At 45.2% G+C, this 20,602-nt stretch overlaps 1 protein-coding gene and 1 long non-coding RNA gene across 3 annotated transcripts in view; one reads left to right on the top strand and one right to left on the bottom strand.

The window, feature by feature from the left end:
• TMEM196 (transmembrane protein 196) overlaps window positions 1-20,602 on the top strand; it is a 445,343-nt gene that overhangs the window by 30,303 nt on the left and 394,438 nt on the right. The window lies entirely within an intron of this gene.
• LOC146789283 (uncharacterized) lies at window positions 3,349-14,811 on the bottom strand. The gene is made up of 3 exons (XR_014969778.1): window positions 14,691-14,811; window positions 4,530-4,643; window positions 3,349-4,122 (listed from the first exon to the last, which is right to left on the bottom strand). It is a non-coding gene; the product is annotated as an uncharacterized LOC146789283 (long non-coding RNA).

Here is a 20,602-nt window from a genome sequence, read left to right as displayed (position 1 = left end):
TCCAGTCATCGGGGAAAGAGGTGGTGGCCAGGGAGCGGTTGATGGTGTGGCGGAGCATGGGTGCAATGGTGTCGGCAGCTCCGTTGAAGATGTGGTGGGGGCAGGGGTCCGTGGGGGCCCCTGAGTGGATTGACTTCATTGTCTTCAGTGTGTCTTTGGTGGTGAGAGCTGTCCAGTTGTCAATCGCTGGTTTCCGGGCATCGGGGGTGGTTGGTGAGGGTTCAGTGTGTTGGTTGTCTTCGTTGAAGTTGTCATAGATGCTCTTGATTTTGCGGTGGGAAAAGGTGCTCAGTTTGTCGCAGAGGTCTTGTGAGGGAGGGATGTCGGTAGACTCGCTGGTGGGTTGGGCGAACTCCTTGATGATGCTGAAGAGTTCCTTGTTGTTGTGCATGTGGGTGGAGAGTCTGTCTTCAATCGCTTTTGCCTCGCTTCTCTGATGAGTTGATGGTGGGCGTTGGTGGCGGCTCTGAAGTTGTTGTGGGCTTCTGAAAGCAAGTGGAAATGAAGTCAGTGGTGACCATAGAGTGCCTGTACTACAATTGAAAATCTTTGAAGCCTACCAACATCCTGATTTAAAAAAATACAGAGTACAGACTTTTACAGCATAACATATTCAACACATACCAAAGGTGACGACCCAGTAGAAAAATACCTATGTATACAAAAGGAAGAAAGCCTTTGAACTGAAATTGATTAGCATGTAAATAAGCTGATCCTGTTTTAAAATGTACTGTTATGTCTCTCACAGTGTTCAAGATAAAGATAGGGTCTTGTAAAGTTTGGAGGAGTGGGAGAGCTGTCATAAAGTTGTGGTGCTCCTGGTCTGTCAAACTCACTGTTCCCCTGTTTAATTTAGATTCGGGGAAGTAATTGACTTACACCAGCAGATAGCTTGCTGACTCCACCAATGTAAATCTTTGACCTGAAAGCCCATCTGGCATAGGGCCATCAGGTCAAAGTGAAGGCTGCCTTGCCATCTGGGTTGACTGCCACTCATTTTCCCTGCCCAGGAATGACATGTAAGCCATGGCAGTCCTGGGCATGGTAAACACACAGTGGCCCCATGTGCAGGGAATCACTCTCTGTGCACCAGCACCATTATTTTACTTTCCAAGAAATAACATTCTGCTTTGCAGGTTAGTTTCTTCAAACCAAAAATAATTTTCAAAAAGGGTGCAACTAACACAGTGCCACTGTGAAATGTTTAGTGCCTTCAGTGAAGGTATTACAGCAGCAGCTCTACTGGAGGCACAGAGATTCCTACCTGCCTCGCGGTACCTCCACATTCAGCAGGAGGTCTCTGCCAGGGGACCAGAGGTCATGGTTCACTGACTTGGAGGGCCAGAGGGCTGCTCATCAGGTTCTGAATAACTCCAAGAGTTTTCATTCACCAGTAGAAACTTTAATAGACATCACTCTAACCACAGTGAGTGCAACACCAGCTTAGGAGAAAACAATGTGCTTCACTGTAAAGCGAGGTCTGTCTCAGTAATTTAATTATGGGGCCCATTTTATAGAGCTCAGACAGAATTAGTAGTGTGGGCCACAGTACAGAGCCACACATCTGTTCTGTTTCATAGCAGAGCTACAAGCTGCACAGATTGTGTTTCAAGGTTCTGATGGTGCATTAATGCGGCACATCACGCACTTGTTTGGCCATGACCTTTTTTCTTGATTGGTAGCTGCACCCCTTTCCAATTTCGGTGTATAAATCAGCAGTATTCCAATGGCTTTATGACAGGGTGTTTTCTCCTTTCAGCTGTTCTGTAAAATAATCTTTGAACGGTCACAATTTTCCGATGGTTTTGTGAAGGAGGGTGTGATCTTTTGACCTGCTGTTTATAATAAAAGCAAGAGTACTCTTTAATAAATCAAGGGACTGTAGCAGAGTAGAAATATGTGACAGCGTATAAAATAAATGCATGTTTAATGAGACCTCTGTGCATGGTTGTGCTGGCCATTGTACCAATCTGGCATTTTCCTTTTAGACAGCAAGTTAGGGAGCTGCCCTCAGAGCTGAATGGGCAGCCTTGAACCCAGGCGTGGCCCTCACAGGTAATAGTGGTGGGGTGGTGGGGTAAGGTGGTGGGGCAGGGGTGGGGCAAGTCGACAGATGATAGGATAGGTAAAATTACATTTTAAAATAATTAAAACCACTTACCTTGCGCGCGTCGCCGACTCAGCGATGCAGCGATAGCAAAGTAAGTGGTTTTATTTATGTTTTTATTTAATTTTACCTATCCCATCATCAGTTGACTTTCCCCTCCACCCTGCCCCGGCCTGCCCCACCACTCTCTTACCTTTGACGGCTGCGCCTGCTTGAACCAACCATAAAAACCTCCTTCCTTCCATTCTACTGGCAACCTTCTGCAGTGTGAGGCTGACCTTAACATTTTTGCCAGGGTTGACTTTGGTGCCCTCATAGGTGTATATGTTAAATCAAGGGATGGAAATGTAAATGTTGTAGACTTGTAAAGCGCACAGCTGCCCCAGCAACGGGGCGTCCCGGCGCTGTAAACCGCTGGGGAACCCATCCTGGCTTTCCCTGTGAGATGGTCCCACTGGGCATCTCCAAGGTGAAGACAAGCATCCCCGGCGCTGATGGGGCCGTAAGTGGAGATTAAGCAAGCTGTTGCCCAGAGTTGCTGAGTGGGATCCATGGTTAGAGTAGGCACCGAGGTGAGAATTGTCGAGTCCGCTGACCTTGACCCAAGACCCTGCAGCGTCGGGAATCGAACCCTGGTCCCAGGCCGACTTCTGCTCCCGGGTCTGCCGCCTCTAACCAGTGAGCCACACCACTCCACGATGATGATGATGATGCTCCAGCGGAAAGGGCAAATTTTCATATCCTCCCTGCATCACAGACCCGTCATCACGTTTATTCATTCATACACTCATTCATTGGTGGGGCCCATAACACCAACACTCATACGTCTCACTCCGAATCTGCACACAGGAGGACAGAAGCGCTGGACATGTGGGGGTACCTTATTACCTATAGGAAAGGAAATGAATTACAGTATATACATATTTACATCAATACCTATAGAATCCTAACTTTAACATCAAGGCACTCTACAACTTGTTCGACGGACCAGTTAGTTGGACTGGTTGATGGTGATTTAGAACCAGCTAAAACACATTTAAAGCTGTGGAACCTCTAAAACAACACCTTATTAACCCCTTCCATGCTCATGACGGAACGGTTCCGTCATGAGCATCGGTTGAGCTGTGCTCATGACGGAACCGTTCCGTCATGGCCCCGCCCGCGCTCGAACCCTTCAGCACCGCGGGGGAATCCGCGCAGCGCTGAAGGGGTTAAAAGAACCACAAACACATTTTCTGTTAATCAATGTTTCGTTTATCTAATTAATTCGCTTCATTGGCATAATCTGTGGGATAGTCAAGATAGAATTCAAATTTGATTATTCTGCACAAATTATCATGACAATTATATTCACCTAAATCTTGATATCAGTGACCATATCTCAAACCCTGTTAGCCCTGCATAAATCAAATCTCTTTGGGTGAAATTGTCCAATCGAATGCAGGCTAATACCCAAATAAGTCAGGAAAAAGTTCCTTTTCACTCGGCACAACACAGTCCCAATGAAATACATAGGACCAGGCAATCGTGCAAGCAAATCGATCAACGCAAGTTCGGGACACTCTTCTGGAACGCACTAGTCTACACCCTTTTCTACAGTTCCCCTTTTATAGTGATTTCTAAAGTAATCGGCAACAATTTCTAAAATCTAAACACTCCGATTGGCTAAGCCCCTCAATTTTGTAATTTTGGACATGTTTCCCATGTTCCTGGGTTCTCAGGGAAACAAATACGACATTCTTTAGCTTGTACAGTTCCCATGCAAAAGGGTCCGAAGTATCAATATGTAGACCTCTATGGACAGGTTTCCATTGTCTTCTCTGTCATTCACACTAGTTGAGTTTTGGCAGTCCTCCATGTTCCTATCCTTGACGAGGAACACTGTGCCCTGATCGGAGGACGCCTAGAGATCTTCAGAGTCATCCGAGTCTGCGCAGTAGTCATCGCTCTCACACGACAGTGGCCGCTTCCGAACTCCATTTTGAATATCATGGCCTAGTAGGCCCGAATGCCAACTTAAGCAAAACAACCACAAAAAAAAATTAATATATTGAAATGAAGATTCTAATGTTTAAACCCACACTAACCCTTTTATATATTAGTATTTTCCTAGTTTATAGCAACATTTAAAGCAATAATACTCACCATTCTGCATACCAGGAACGCAAAGCATTACAAAGCAACATAAATCCTGCAATTTCTATCACAACACGTTCTATCGTTAATATGCGTACCACAGTTAGTCATTAGAGTTATTTTACCATGCAATTAGCATTTAGTCCCGCGTGTAATTCGTGTTTATTAAGGTGTAATGTTGATTAGTTATACCACGGCAAAAATTAATACAGGTTAATATTTAAATTGATTACGTAATTAGTGTTTTCATGCAAAATAGAGAAGGTATACAAAATGTTTGTTTTACCTGCTCCACCAATGAAGGATGCTTTCCTTACATAGAAACTCGTATCACACAAATGCCAATGTCCCCAGATTAGACCACCTTTGATACAGCAAGCAAAACATGTAACCTGGAGGCCTGCAGGATAAAAAACCACAAAGGTACAAACACTCACAAAACAAGCACACATGCTCAATGTGGCGAAAGCTTGCATTTTCTAACAGAAGAATACTTGTAATTCGCTAAAGGATTGCTCTACTAGTAATGAACAGGAGCAGCTCTTCTCATCCAAGATGTTATACTATCAATGGAGAGAACTTGCAGATCTCAGCATGCGTCAACGCTAGTGTTGCACGTCTGTGGATCACACTTATCTCAACTTTCAGGCTCGTCAATGGAATGTATTTATAGTTGCATTTTTGAAGTTCAATTGAAGATATCTGCTTGTGGTAATTTTATTAACTTTTCAGATTTTTGTTGGCATTATTTTCATTTAATACATGGACTTCTGCATTCCCTGTATACACATGTCTCTAATTTCTTTATAATCCGCGACCTCTAACAAAGTAATAACTTATAACAGTTGAGTTATTACATCATAATGCCTGCTGCCTGAGCCAGGAGCAGGTGTTCAAAGCAATGAAGGTTGCTTTTCTGACTTCTGCTCCGTTTGTTTCAAAAACTCTACAGTACCAAGCAGAAAGTAGATATTTATGATAACATGTTAATTTTTTGGACACCATGGGAAATTATAGAAAAGTTATACTTATTCTGCTTTACCTTTTTTTGTTTAAAAAATAAATAAACTGACTTCTATTGAACTGCTTTTAATATATTTTGTGAACAACTAGCTAACAGCTTTTTTGGATGTGTTTAATTTTGCACTAGTGGTTCTATTTTTATTCTTCATGTTTGCAAACATGGTCTTTCTTTCATATGAAAGAGCTACACACTAAGGATTTAAGTGATTCATGAGAAAAGCAATGGTGTAACCATGTATTATAAGGGATAAAGTAAACCTTGCCGTACATGATAAGGATATTGCATGCAACCTCGGAGTGCCATAATCTTATAAAGGAACTCGGCCTTTTAACTCATTCCTCTATATGGCTATGGAACTCCTCGGTGACTTGCAATATCCTTATAATGTACGGCGGGGGTACTTTATCCTATATATTATGCTAGGAGCCAGGATAAAGTAGGAGGTTTAATGACACAAACTGCATTAAAAGATAAGAAGCAATGGCCCAGCTTTGTAACACAAAGAATTTGGAGGCCATTAACAAAGTCAATCCCGGTCACCAGATAAAAAAACACCACACTTTTGAATGATTTCCCAAATACTGAAAGATGTGCATAACTGAATCTAGTTTAAGAAATTATGTAACTAATATGCATGTGACATACACATAGGCCACATACCAATACTGAATCTAGTTTAATTAATAATCTAAATAATATGCATGTGACATACACATAAGCCACTTACCAATACCAACACATTTGTATTCATGCACATTACTATCGACATCTCTATTGAGCTGTTAGTCTTAATGAAAGTAAACTGTCATTTTGTCTACCAAAGTTGTCATGCTACCCCAGCTCTGCATCTTTATCAATCATCACTCTAGTTTTTCTTTGCCCAAGTGCCCAAAGTAGCTCTTCAGGAACTTTCACCTAGGGCTGCACCTACCATTGTGCCATTCTGGCATGTTTTTCCAGGTGACTATATGCCACAGGGTTGCTTTTAGAGCAGGATGATCTTCCACGTCCTAAACATGTTATGTTATCTTATGTTGATTTGTTTAGTGCACTAATCACCAGTGAGGGTATCCTCATGCCTACAGGTGTGTAGGCTTGTGGTCCCCAAGGGGCTTGTATGAACAGTTAGGTCTTCTGATGTGTTGAGGGAGGTTGTCCATGTCTTGTGTGCAAGGTAGGAGAATGAGCGACCATGAAAGTTTCAATGGCCCAATTCGAGTCACAACCTTCTTCAGACATTACTGCGGTTGATTTGTGTTTCCAGTCTGGCCATGCTTCACTTCAGCTTTACAAGTATTTTCCTGAACAGTAACTAAACTCTTTCACAAGTTATAGAGACTCCAAGGACCCAACAGCAGTTTCAGTGTCAACAGGGCCGGCTTTAGAGCTGGCGGCCTGCTGCGACAATCTTTTTTAGCACCCCCCCATGACCTCCTCAGATTCCCTCACTACGAGCTGGCAAAAGGGCCCCTCAGACCTCCGTAGCCCCTCTCTTGCATACATTTAATTTGTTGCTTGCAAAGGCTGGCTTTACTAATCCACTCAGGTATCCACTCTAAATGCAGATCTGTTCTTTGCTGCAGGTATATTAATCCTCTGTGCTACTTTATGGCGAAACAAAACTGCCACTAGACAAAACTCTGATCTCTCTCTCTAGCGCAAACATTAATCACAAGAGTTATCTTGACATTTTTATTGTTGCTTGAAATCCGGACACACAAGGAACTCTGTATCAGCTGCTTTCAAATCGTGAGGTATTGCTAAACACAGTGCCCCCACTTGAGGTCAGCGCCCCACCCCCATGTCAGCACCCAGTGCGGCCGCATGGGTCTCACTGCCCTAAAGTCAACTCTGAGTTTCAATCAGCACTGTCACCTCCAGAATTCTTTATTAATCCTTGGATCTTCTGTTAACTTTAATCACACTGGTGAAAACCCCTTATCGATGAAACCTAGTGCTTGTCTTTTTGTAGAAGTCTGTCTACTCTTAGTACAGTTTCTGGTCTGCAAACTGCAGCAAATGTAGCATGTTCCGATGCATTATATGAGGGATGAAGTAAAAAATAATGACATTGAGACTGTGTTGAACAGCAGACCTTTTAGCTCAGGGCCGGCTTTAGTGCTGGTGGCGCCCTGTGCGACAATGTTTGTTGGCGCCCCCCCAATGACCACCTCCACCACGGATTGTCTCACTAGCACCCTTTAACAGTGACCAAGTCTCCATAACCACAATCTCTCAGATGCATTGAATTAGTTATATAGCGCCACTCATACCAATGTAGGGTGTCCGAGCACTTTGCATCACACGCACATTACACAGAGACAATCAATCATACGCGTGTAAATCAGTGTATAGGAAATGTTACATAAGCCAAAGGACTAAAAGTGTAGGAGTCACATGTCATCCATACTGGTAGGCAGTATAGTTTAAGAGTGCTTGGTGTGGAGAAGCACAAACTCAGAGTCGAAAAAGAAACAGCATAGTTGGGAGTTTTCTTTAATAATAAGAATCGATTTCTAGCCAAATTAACCCTTCTTGCAACATTAATCAATGTTCTAATAATCTATACTTTGCAGTGTATATGCAGTTCTAGGATGAAAGTTAATAGCTCACTATTCTATATTAGGACTTTAAGTTATAAATTGTAAGTAACAAAAGGAGGCCTCTTTTGAAAGCAGCAACCTACTGATCTGTTTACATCATACGCACTCTGTAATCTACTTGGTACACGTTCTTTGCAGCAGGCATATTAACCCTCTGCACTAACTTCACCTAAGTCAAAACCTCAACTATACAAAATGCTGATCTCTCTCCATGAAGATAATTAATCACACGAGTTATCTTGACATTTATGTGAGGCCTGGTAATTGCCGGGGGAAAGAAACGCTGCAGCAGGTGCTTCAAAAGCATAATAAACTTTCAAACACAGCGCCCCCAGGGAGCCAGCACCCGGTGCGGTGGCACCGGTCGCACCGCCCTAAAGCCGTCCCTGTTTTAGCTAGCATGATTCAGACAGGCTTATGTTTTTTGGTAAGGTGTAAATGAAATGACAATTGGTAGCAGAAGAAGCAGCTGTTTCGAATCGGGAGGCAGGTCAAAAACAGACTGAAGGGAGAATGATTAGTTTTACAGAGAGGCTGATAGCACGCTCGGTCAGTAGAGGGCCTAACTTCTGTTCCACTAGTAGAGGACTGTCCGTCACAGAGATTCCATCTGCCCAGTGACGTAACATTGGCCCCTGCAGCCCCTGCTGTGCGTGGGGGCCTGAGCTCCAGGAGGCCCCCTCTGGCACTGTGCATTGGTGGTGGCCTCTGGCCTGAGAGCTTCTGAATGGGAATGGAGCATGGGGGGGCCTTCATCTACTTTGCAGAGGGGCCCCCTCAAGTTTTGTTACGCCACTGCCTCTGCCTACGTTGGATCCATATCCCTTCAGTGCATCAGCTGTTGATTCAAATACACTGAAGGCAGAGGAGATTGCAGAGTGATTGACATCTTTTAGCTCTGCTTTACATACTATTTAGTTCAAGTGATACAAACTCCCAAAACTGGAAATTATTTTAGTAAAAAACACACACAATGCACAACAGCCGGGATGCACAAGGGGGTATATTCACAAGAACGTGTGCTAAACATCACCAAACAATGTTAATGCAACTTTACACATCGCAGCCTATCACTGCAAAAAATAACCCTTTGTCAACGTGGAATTCACAACAAGGTGGCCCCATGCGATAGTTTGCCAAAACCGCGGCCAATGCCCACGATACAACCAGCTCGACGGAGATAAAAACACAAACCCCAGCGTGTTCAGTCCGCAGGCGACCAGGATCATAGTCATGGAGGTGATGGAACACCATTAACAACTGTTCGTCACCTCCAACCTGTCATTGGGCACCAAAAATGGAATATGGCGGGCATTGTGGACAAGGTGAATGCCGTCGGAGAGCACAAGAGAACAATGGATGAGGTCAAGAAGAGATGGAATGACATCAAGCGAAAGACCAAGGAGAAACTCGCAGACAACCAGAAGGCAGCAATACAGACTGGAGGTGGGGGCCCAGCGCCACAGCTCATGCTGGATGACATGGAGGAGCTGGTGTCGACAGTCATCAGTGTGGATACTGTGACTGGAGTCGGGGGACCAGACACTGCTCGACAGGACACAACACAACTGCAACAGGGTGAGTGACAGCCATGATGGCACACATGCACAATCAAGCAGAGCACAGTGCACACCCTCAATGACTCTGGGTCATCGCCCAGCTCTATAGACTGTCACAATGCACAATGCCATGCTGTCTGAATGTCAACAGGTACCATGCGGCTACATACATGTGGACACATTGCAATACACCATCTGCCCTTCACATTGCAGGCCCACCATCAGCACCCCCTGCAGAGCAGTCCCAGCCACTCTTCACTGATGACGAGGAGGACAACCCCAGCACCGACGCACAAGCCCTCCTAGACATCATTGACATCATCCGCGACTCACCTCCAGGATCAGGGCTGACCAGCTACATTGAGGAGACCCCACCCACCACCCAAACCACCCAGCAGGAGGCACCCACGGCCCTGGCAGTCTCCCAAGATGCCCAGGAACAACACACAGCCTTCCAACGCTGAATGCTGGAGGGCCAGAGGGTGACGGCTGAGCAGGTGCGGGTGGGGTTCGACCGCATGGCTACCAAACTGGACGCCATCCATGGGTGTCTAGGTCCACTCCATGGTCTCCAACGAGCCCTGACTGACATTTCTGGAGTCATTACGCAAAGAGAAGAACACCTGTCAGAGGGGCTCCAGTGATACCAGCCGTGAGCTGGCACACATGTGGAGTCTCATGGAGGACATGGTGTGGATGGAGGTGGAAAGGATGGCAGCCACTGCTGCACACCAGCGAAATGTAGCTGGGATCTACCATGCCCTGCAGATCATCATCATGGCATTGCTGCCACAAGGCGTGGTGATGATGAATGCTGCTGGCCCCACACCATCCACTTCTCCGACACCTGGTAAGCCATTGCCTCACAGTGCGCCAGACGTATCCATTCCGGCACCTGATGTGTCAGTGGCACACAGTGCCTCAGCCGGTACTGCAACACCCACAGGTGGGGCAGAGCACACTTCCGGGGACGAGGACATGTATGGGTTTGTGATCAGGAGGCACTAGCATTCATTTTCGCCACCTGGCCTGTTTTTGATTGGTGCCGCACATCGCCCCATAACCTTTCACTGACCCCCGATACACTCCGATTCACTCACCTTGGACAGCGACATGGACTGCCATATCCTGTTTGATGACCAATGACATGGCGACCAGACTGGGGACTGTACCCTTCCTCTTCCGCAGTACTTGTCATCCCCGGATGGACTCTGGCTGGCCCTCCACGGGCCCATATTGTGTAGTGTGCTCGGCATTGCCCTGTACCACTCCAGCTGCAGAACTGCACCGGATGTGCAATAAACATCCAGTGACGCACTGCAGTGTTCTGTCTTTCATCATTCATGTATGAATGTGTGGATAAATGTAGGGACAGTGATTTCCCTTTCGTCAATGATGCTCATCCTATGGGATGCCAGTCAGAGGGTGCTACATTGCATATTGTGTACCGGGTGCCATGGACACTACAACAGGGACACACGCATCAGTCACTTCCATGTCCGGACATGGACTGAACCACGCCCAGAGCCCACGAGTCATTGTTACAAGCCCAGCGCTGGTCCGGCATATGGCAGCCCAGACCACTCTGCTTACGCTCCGAGGGGGGCCCTCATTGCTACCCGTCGTAGGCATGCTCACTGGTGGTGTGCAGGTCACTGGTCGAGTTGGCAGCATGTCACAGCCACTCCCTGAGAGCAGGTTTGCATGCACACCACACCCATCTGGCACAGGCGTCACAGGCCATGTGACTCTGCCAACACACTGGCCCGACGACGTCACATTCCCCTCTGCCAGTGGTGACTGGATGACGGATGCGCCACGGTTCTCAATCATAAAGGGCCCATGAGTTGTTGCGCCCAGGGATAGTGACACCCGAGAGCTTGCGGCCGTCACAGGCTTACCACCACGTGGCGCTGACTGGGGTTGCACAGGGTTAGTGGCACACAGAGCATTGCAACCGGCACAGGCACCCCGCCACGGGACGGTGACTTTGGATGCACTGAGGTAGGGGGACCTTAAGCTGCTGAGTGGGTGTGCAGCCTGGGAAGATGACCCGTCCCGTAGGTCCAGACAGCTCAGGTTTTGTGTGCCCTGCTGGACCACAGTGTAGGCCAGAGCCAGCGGGTAGCACGGGCCTACCGCCACGTGGTGTAGCTTCCGGGATTCCAGAGTTAGTGGCACCTATTGGGCTGAGCGGGAGTGCAGCCTCCGATGAGGCTGGGTGCATTGGTATGTCCTCTGCCATGGAGTAATCAAGACCCAGCACCAAGCGTGAGACCTGGTGGCCTGCAGAACGGGGCTGCATGGTGTGGAGGATGCCAGGTCTACGGGCCCGGGCTTGTGGCTTGCAGTGGCACGTGGTGGGACCTCCTATCTGCACGCCGGTGGCGGAAGGTGAGCAGTGAGGTCTGGGTGTGCATGGGTGGGCATGCTCCGATGGGCGGCGGGATGGGCTGGGGTCCCTCTGCCTGGGTGTGCATGGGCGGGCAGGCGATGTTGTCTTGCACAATTGTGTGTACTCTGCCAATCATGTATCTAGACTCTGTTTCAGATGACGGGTCTGTCTCAGATGTGGGACCTGGTGTACTGCTCTACATACCAGCAAGTGGTTGGAGACACACCAGTGGCAGCAGGTGAGCAGTGTGGCCTGGGTGCGCAGGGGTGGTACTCTCTCTCTATCCCTCTCTTCTACTCTCTCTCTCTCCCCCCTCTTCTTCTGTCTCTCTTTCTCCCCCTCTCTTCTCTCTCTCTTTCTCTCTCGCTCTCTCCCCCTTCTCTGCTTCTCGCTCTCTCTCTCTCCCTCTCTTCTTCTCTCTCTCTCTTGCCCCCTCTCTTCTTCTCTCTCTCTCTTTCTCTCTCCACCTCTCTTCTTCTCTCGCTCTCGCTCTCTTCCTCTGTCTCTCCTTTGCTCTCTCTCTGTCCTTTGATGTGTGCAGGACACACCTTCTAATCATGATTTTTGCAAGCTGGGACATACGGATTGTCCTGAGGGGAGCCGGCTTGTGTCTTCATTTCATTTCAGTGTTCATTTGAATAAAGTTTCATTTGTTGCTTCAAAAGTGAATGAGTGATGCTCATTTTTGTGATGCCAAATGCATGTCACCAATTGTGATTGTGCGACCTCATGCAGATTATTTTGTACATGTTTAGGTGTAGCTGATGTGACGTGTCTTTGGTCAGGGGGGTGCCGGGGAGGGGGGTTGCTGGGAGTGGTGTCGGCGGGTGTTGTAGCCCTTTCGACCCTCCGGGCTGCATGTTCAGTTGCCCGGGTGCATCTGTTGTTCTTCAGGTGTGGCTCTGGGCTGTGCTCCCTTTTGTGGTGCAGGCTGTGGTCCGACTTTGCACCAGGTCAGAGCAGGTGTTATTTTTCTGCTGGTAACGCTCCTTATCGCCTGTTTTGTGTTCTTATCGCAGTTCTGGCTGGTTGTTGTGAATGTTGTGGAGTGGTGTTGTTGCGGCTTTTGGCGTGGAGAACACCTACTCTGCATCTCATTAACGATAGTTGCGGGGTCATCTGTGGCGATGTTTTTTGTGGCTGCTATCGCGGGTAAACTGGTGCTGTGGGATGTTAACACCAGCTTGTGATTAGGGCGAAACGTTTATCGCAACTTTGGCTGTGATAAAGTGCTGTTAACTCACCGATAGATCCTTGTGAACAGTAGCGGCTCGTGGAGGGAGTTCGGTGGGGCAGTGAGGTGGGGCGGGGGAGGGGCAGGGTGGGGAAATGTAAACACCGGAAAATGGATGAACGGAGGCAAGTACACATTTAAATTAATAAAACAAATTTTGTTGCGCGCGCTGCATCGCAAAATGCGATGTAGCGTGCGCAAAGGAATTCGTTTTATTAATTTAAATGTGTACTTGCCTCCGTTCATCCATATTCCGGTGTTTACATTTCCCCACCCTGCCCCTCCCCCGCCCCGCCTCACTGCCCTACCGAACTCCCTCCATGAGCCGCTACTGCTTGTGAATATCCCCCAAAGTGTTTTCTCACTGCTTGTCAGTCCATGCCTGGGTCTCACATTGCCTCAGCTGGAAGACTTCGGCAGGGAAGGTGTGACCACCACTGTATCCTGAATGTTCAGTGGTGGATGGACCACTGGGTCAAGGGTTTCCCACTGTGGAACCAGTTGAGCCTCTGCTGTTGAAAACCCCGCAGCCTGCTTCTCCCCCATATCCCAATAACAAGGGAAACTGTGGTTGTTTTTGGGGGAGAAACACTACCAGTGTGTGTCAGTGCTCCTGTCCTGCCAAACTAGCAAGGAAGCTATTAACTCAAGTAAAACAATCTTGGGGGTGTGGACGAGATTTTAGGTGAATGGAATTAATTCATATTTTATATAAACTGAGGTCTCATTTGTCATGTGGCAGTGCCAAAAAATGTCTGAAGACTGTCACACGGCCTTCCAAAACGGAGCTGACAACCACTTAGCTCAATACATGAACATGAAGAGAGATTAAATTAACATAGCAGATGCAGCAGCTTTGCGTCTGCCAAAATTCATCGTAGATGTCAAACAGTAATTCATATTGTCAGTGTTCCGAGTGGTCTATTCATTGCAAGAAAGCCCTTGGGGAGAAGCCATAAATCCGGATATTGATTCTTTGCTTCATTTTAATAGAACATCTTTGGGAAGCATGTTTATGAAAAGACTCAAACTACTTTCGATTTTGCTTTGCATGTGGACTGTAGAGTCTGTGCACTGTCAGTTTGCTCATATGGAATCACATTCAGACTGCATTCACAAAAATCGAAATTTAGATGTTTCAATAATCCTGTGTGTAAATTAACCTAAAAAAGGTGAATTTTTACTGCTGTTTGGGGACTGTTATGTTGGGATTATTGTTAACATGATATGCTTCACGAGTTAGTGCATTTACCTTTATGACGTGTGACCGTGCTTGCTTGGAATGCTTGTGAGGTAAGGGGGATTCTAGTCCACGGGAGTTGGGAGCTGTGCCTTGGGACTGATAACTGTGTTTCCTGGCGCTCGCCTGTTTCTTCATTATACAGATGTTATATCAATAAAGGAATTGGAGTTAACCCGCATTGTTCACATCACTTCAATTGGTGACGATTGGGGAAACCGGAACCATAATCAGTAATTGGAGGAATTCTCATGTGATTGTGGAACAGTGGGACGTTATAAGGCGTACTACAAAAGAAGATAACTGCTTCCAGTGAGCATCGGAAGGAAAACCCTCACGGATCACGGAGGTGAAAGTTTTACAGCTGTGTAAAGGGCGGAAGAGCTTGTTACCTTGCGGAGGTGGTTCTGTGGCCGTTAGAAGTCGGAGTCGGCTGCATTTTTCGAGCAGTGGGGACATTACGGACGCGAGCACTGTGCCGAACTCCTGACGTAAGTCCGAATTAATAATTACGTCAGGAGCATGCGCAGTACTGGAAGACGTGAATACATCATCACGCAAGGTCACGTTGCGTGACCTTGCGTAGCAGCCATCTTTGTCAGGGAAAAATATCCACAGCAAGGTACGAGCACTCACCAGCGCTCCGTAACAATAAGGAAGTAGTTCTACCATATTTATTTGCTACGGGGATTAAATATAACAGACAACAGCGAGAAACAGGTGAGACGGTCGGGAACCAGTGATATATTCTTGTGGAGCAATTGAAGTTATATAATAAAAAAAAATAAAAAAATAAAAAACATTAAATAATAATCTAAAACCTTTTAACAACTATATTTATATATGGATGAAGGAGATCACGAAACCAACATTGTAGAAGATAATATGGCTCAACAAAATGTTTCCATCAGTACTCCACACCCTTTCTGGGCTAAATGACCAGAACCTAGCATTAAATGTGTGGAGTGGAAGGAATATTTTATAAATTACATTTGCGCAATTGATGAGGCAGGAAAGATTAAACCGGAACAGAAGAAGAGGATACTCCTCCATTCCTTAGGACCAGTAGGATTAAAGACCCATTCTCGAATGTCTAAGATTTCAGATGCCAATCTAGATGCTTTTGAGAACACTCTCAAGGATATGGACAGGTACTTTGCTCAAAAGGTATGCATAGGAGTAATAAGCACAGGCTCTTTCAAAGAAAGCAAACTAAAAATGAAACAGTAGATGAGTGGTTGGATGACTTTAAAAAATTGGCCATTGACTGAAAATTTGATAATCTGCATGATGATTTAATACGTGATCAATTAGTCATGCATAATAATAATTCACCTATTCAGGACAGCTTATGGGTGAATGGTGATGCACCACTCGATGATGTTTTGGCTATAATAAGGAAGTCTGAAATGTCGGGTAGATGCGTAACCGTGATTAAAGAGGCAGAAAAAGAGTCTGAAAAAACACCTGGAGCTGTGTGTAAAATACAAAGTGCAGTTAAAAGCAGTTTTCAACAAACTCAAGGGAGATGAACCAGCCGTTAAAGAACCAGGGAAGAGATTATAAGACTGATGATAGAAGATGCTATTGTTGCGATAGTAGAGAACAATTGGCTTTTAGCAAATTGTGCCCGGCCTTAAGGAAGAAATGTGGCATTTGTGGTCTTTTGGGCCATTTTAGCAAAATGTGCCGTAGACGCAGCAATGTGAAATATATATGGAATGATGAGAAATGTGATGATGAAGATGGTGATGTAGATGAGAGTTGTGTGAAGAATGTGAGGGGCAATTTTGTCTTAAATATTAAGGATGGATCTATGGAAGGTAAACCTATATGTGAATTGTCCTTAGGTGGCGTGAAAGTGAATGTTTATGCAGATTCGGGATCTCCTTACACTATCATAAATGAAGAGATATGGAAGAGGAAATTTGTTGATAAAATTGGGGATCAGTTGAGTGTGTCGGATGTGAATCCAGTAAGTTATACTGGAGAGAAGATTGACACGTTAGGATTCAGGTGGTTAACCTTTCTCTTTAAAGGAAGATCTACAAGGGGAAAATTATAAGTGGCTAAGGTGGGGGGGAAACAACCTTTACAACGCAACTATTACATCGCACTACACTTACAACGCATGCATTTCAACGCAACATCCATTACAACGCATGACACTACAATGCATACCATTACAACGCATACCATTACAATGCAGACACTACATCGCATGTCACTACAACGCAGGCATTATAATGCATACCATTACAACGCATACCATTACAATGCATACCATCCAACACTTACCCTACTGTTGCACCCCCTGGAGTTAGAATAGTAATTTTTACCCCTATACTATCCAACACTTACCCTACTGTTGCACCCCCTGGAGTTAGAATAGTAATTTTTACCCCTATACTATCCAACACTTACCCTACTGTTGCACCCCCTGGAGTTAGAATAGTAATTTTTACCCCTATACTATCCAACACTTACCCTACTGTTGCACCCTCTGGAGTTAGAATAGTAATTTTTACCCCTATACTATCCAACACTTACCCTACTGTTGCACCCCCTGGAGTTAGAATAGTAATTTTTACCCCTATACTATCCAACACTTACCCTACTGTTGCACCCCCTGGAGTTAGAATAGTAATTTTTACCCCTATACTATCCAACACTTACCCTACTGTTGCACCCCCTGGAGTTAGAATAGTAATTTTTACCCCTATACTATCCAACACTTACCCTACTGATGCACCCCCTGGAGTAAGAATAGTAATTTTTACCCCTATACTATCCAACACTTACCCTACTGTTGCACCCCCTGGAGTAAGAATAGTAATTTTTACCCCTATACTATCCAATACTTACCTTAAATGCAATTTAACATTATGCGTTGTAATGGTATGCGTTGTAAAGGTAGTATGCCATATAATGGAATGTGTTGTAAAGGTAGTTTTCAAAAATGCGTTGTAGTGTCATGCGATGTTTGGAATGCGTTGTAGTGGATGTTGCGTTGTAAAAATTGTGTTGTAAGTGCATGCGTTGTAAAAGTATGCGTTGTAACGTCATACATCCAGGTGGGGCCATCTGTGTTGGGCTGGTTTGACCAGAAGAATTTACATATAATTCTGGATCCAAATAGTGAGGAAAAAGTACTTATTATGGATGAAAGCAGTAAGTTGGGAGATGCGTTGAATAAGAAATTTCCTAAAGTGTTTGGAGAAGAGTTGGGGGGACTTAGAGGTTTCGAACATAGAATTGTCCTTAAAAGTAATGCTGAACCAAGAGTACACAAGGTTAGACCTATCCCTATGCTGATCAGAGAAGAAGTCAAAAGAGAAATACAAAGTTTGTTATTGAAGGGAGTCATTGAAGAAGTTGAAATGTCATAATGGATTTCTCCGGTCGTGGTTGCCCGTAAACCCAACGGCAAAATCCGTTTGTGCATTGATTTGCGCCATTTGAATAATAATATAGTCATTGAAAAGTTCCCATTACCCAAAATTAACTAGATGGTTTCTTCCTTGAAGGGGGCGACGTGGTTTTCTACCATTGACCTCTCCGCCGCATATCATCAGGTGGTGTTAGAGCCGGAACCGAGAAGTCTCACGGCTTTTATCACGCCTTTTGGGTGCTACCAGTTTTGACGCATGCCCTTTGGGCTTGCCTCTGCTGCGGCAGTCTTTCAGCGACTCATGCATAGATTGTTTGGAGAAATGGAGGGGGTGTGTTTCTTCCAGGAAGATATTTTGATTGCTGCTGTCAACAAAGATGAACACGACACTAAGTTAAACCAGGTTCTTGAGACATTACAGTCTGCAGGGTTAACGGTGGAGCTCACAAAATGTAAATTTGGGCAAAGAAGTGTCTCGTACTTGGGTCACATTATAAATGAGGAAGGGGTTAAGCCAAAACCTTCATTGGTTGAGAACATTGTTAAATCACCTGCTCCCACTTCTAAGGAGGAAATACGATCTTTTCTGGGCATGGCAGAATATTGCGCAAAATTTATAAAAAATTTGCATCCAAAGTGTACAATATTCGTTCTCTACTAAAGAAGAACACAAAATGTGTATGGTGTAAAGAGTGTGAGAGAGAATTTTCCGAGATCAAAGGAGACTTACAGACTGTAAATGCTCTAGCTAGTTTTGACCCTAATTTAGAATGCTTATTAACTACAGATGCAAGCGATAAGGGTCTGGGTGCTGTTTTATTACAGTATGGTAAGGAAGGGAAAGAGAAGATAATTTTGTTTGCCTCCAGGAAACTATCCCCTGCAGAGAGCAAATACCCAATTATAGAGAGAAGCGTTGGCTTGCGCATGGGCCTTAGAGCACTTTCGTGCTTTTGTGTGGGGAAAACCTGTAATCATTTGCACGGATCATAGACCCCTCGTTCGCATTCTGTCAAGTGAGGGTACTACAGTTGCCTCTGCCAGATTGGCCAGAATATCTGAGAATGAAGGAATACATTTACAAAATTGTTTATGTACCGGGCAGAGACAATGTTGTGGGAGATTGTTTATCCAGGTTACCCATTCCATTAGAGGAATGCGTTGATGATCCTTGGGGGAATTGTAACGTAGCATTCATACATGATTCAGGTGCACCTGCCATTAGTAAGAATGAATGGGTGGAAGAACAGTCTAAAGACGAGATTTTGGAGAAAGTGTTAGGTTACATTTGTAAAGGGTGGCCAAGAAAAGGTAACATCATAGGTGATCTGAAAGCCTTTTGGGAGGTTCGGATGGAACTTTCTTTAGACAAAGATTTGTTGTTGAGAGGTGACAGAATTGTTCCTCCGGGAACTTTACGTAAAAAAGTATTGCAATTATGTCATGAAGGACATTTTGGCATTGTCAGGACCAAATTGATTGTAAAAGGAATGTTTTGGTGGCCAGGAATTGATAAGGAGATTGAGAATTTTGTTAAAGGATGTCCAGTTTGCTGCTCAGCAGACAAATCATTAAAAACTGTGAGACCTACAATGAGTGAAGGGTTAATTCCAAGTCTACCCTGGGATACAGTTGCAGTTGATATTTTTGGACCTGTTGGTGAGTTGAAGGAATTTGGATTGGTAGCTATTGACCTTTTTACTAAGTGGCCCATTGTTAGAAATGGGATTTCTGGTTGGCTAGGGCTTGCGCCAAAGCCAGGCAGAAACAACCACTCTAAGTCAGGGCTGGGGAGTTACACGCCAAAGATAACCCCTGCTCACCCCCTTGGAAGCTTGGCACGAGCAGTCAGGGTTATCCCGGAGGCAATGTCTAAAGCGTTGGAGCGCGCACACAGCAACAACACCCTAGACCCACCACAAAAGAAATTCCACACAAGGTTATATATAAAAAATAGCCATTGTATTATAATAAGCACATTAGATGATAATCACATAATTTACACCGTGCCAACAGGCACTGGGCAGAATTTTACAGGGGACTATTTACACAAGACAGGGCCACATGGACCACTGTCAGAATTAGCACAAATCACCAATTGTAAATGTAGAACATATACCAACTGTAACACAAATTATCACTGTAGAGCACAACCAGTAACTACTGGCGCAATAATGACCTCAGCATTATCATAATAGAATCAGGTATAAAACCTATCCTGCATACATCACAGAGGCATAAACACATTATGCAATTTCTTATAAGTCTAACGCATTAAACCTTACCTCCTAAGTATAATTACACTAGGGGCGTATATCACACAGGGAAGTATAATCTCCCTAACATAAACCTAAACAGGGAAAACAACCTCCTATGCAGAAATCATATCTAGAGGTATAAAACACAGGGTGCGCAAAACATACTACACACAGTACATTCCCTAACACCATAAGCATTAACACAGGGTGCGAACAAAATACTACACACAGTACATTACCTAACACCATAAGCATTAACCCAGGGTGTGCAAAACAACTACACACAGTACATTCCCTAACACCATAAGCATCAACACAGGGTGCGCAAAACATACTACACACAGTACATTTCCTAACACCATAAGCATTAAAACCCAATAGTACTTCAATCACATTAGGGTCCAGGTTGCGCAAGAACCTAAATGTAGCAGCTGCCCACTACTTGCTGGGCAGCTGGGGACAAGAACAGGGCCTAAACGCTGCAGCTGGCACTAAGTGCTGCGCAGCTGGGGAAGTCAAATGAGGCATGGGCTCTCAATGGCCCTCGAAATAATGTCCAAAACGTTGGAGCCACCTAGGCTCTAAAAATGATATGTCCCCCAGTACTGTAGAGCGCACTGGCTCCTGAAATCATTGGGCCAAACAGAAAGAGAAC

This window comes from Triturus cristatus, chromosome 10 (assembly GCF_964204655.1).
Source record: "Triturus cristatus chromosome 10, aTriCri1.1, whole genome shotgun sequence".
NCBI lineage: Eukaryota > Metazoa > Chordata > Amphibia > Caudata > Salamandridae > Triturus > Triturus cristatus.
This window is presented reverse-complemented; position numbering and strand designations above follow the sequence as displayed.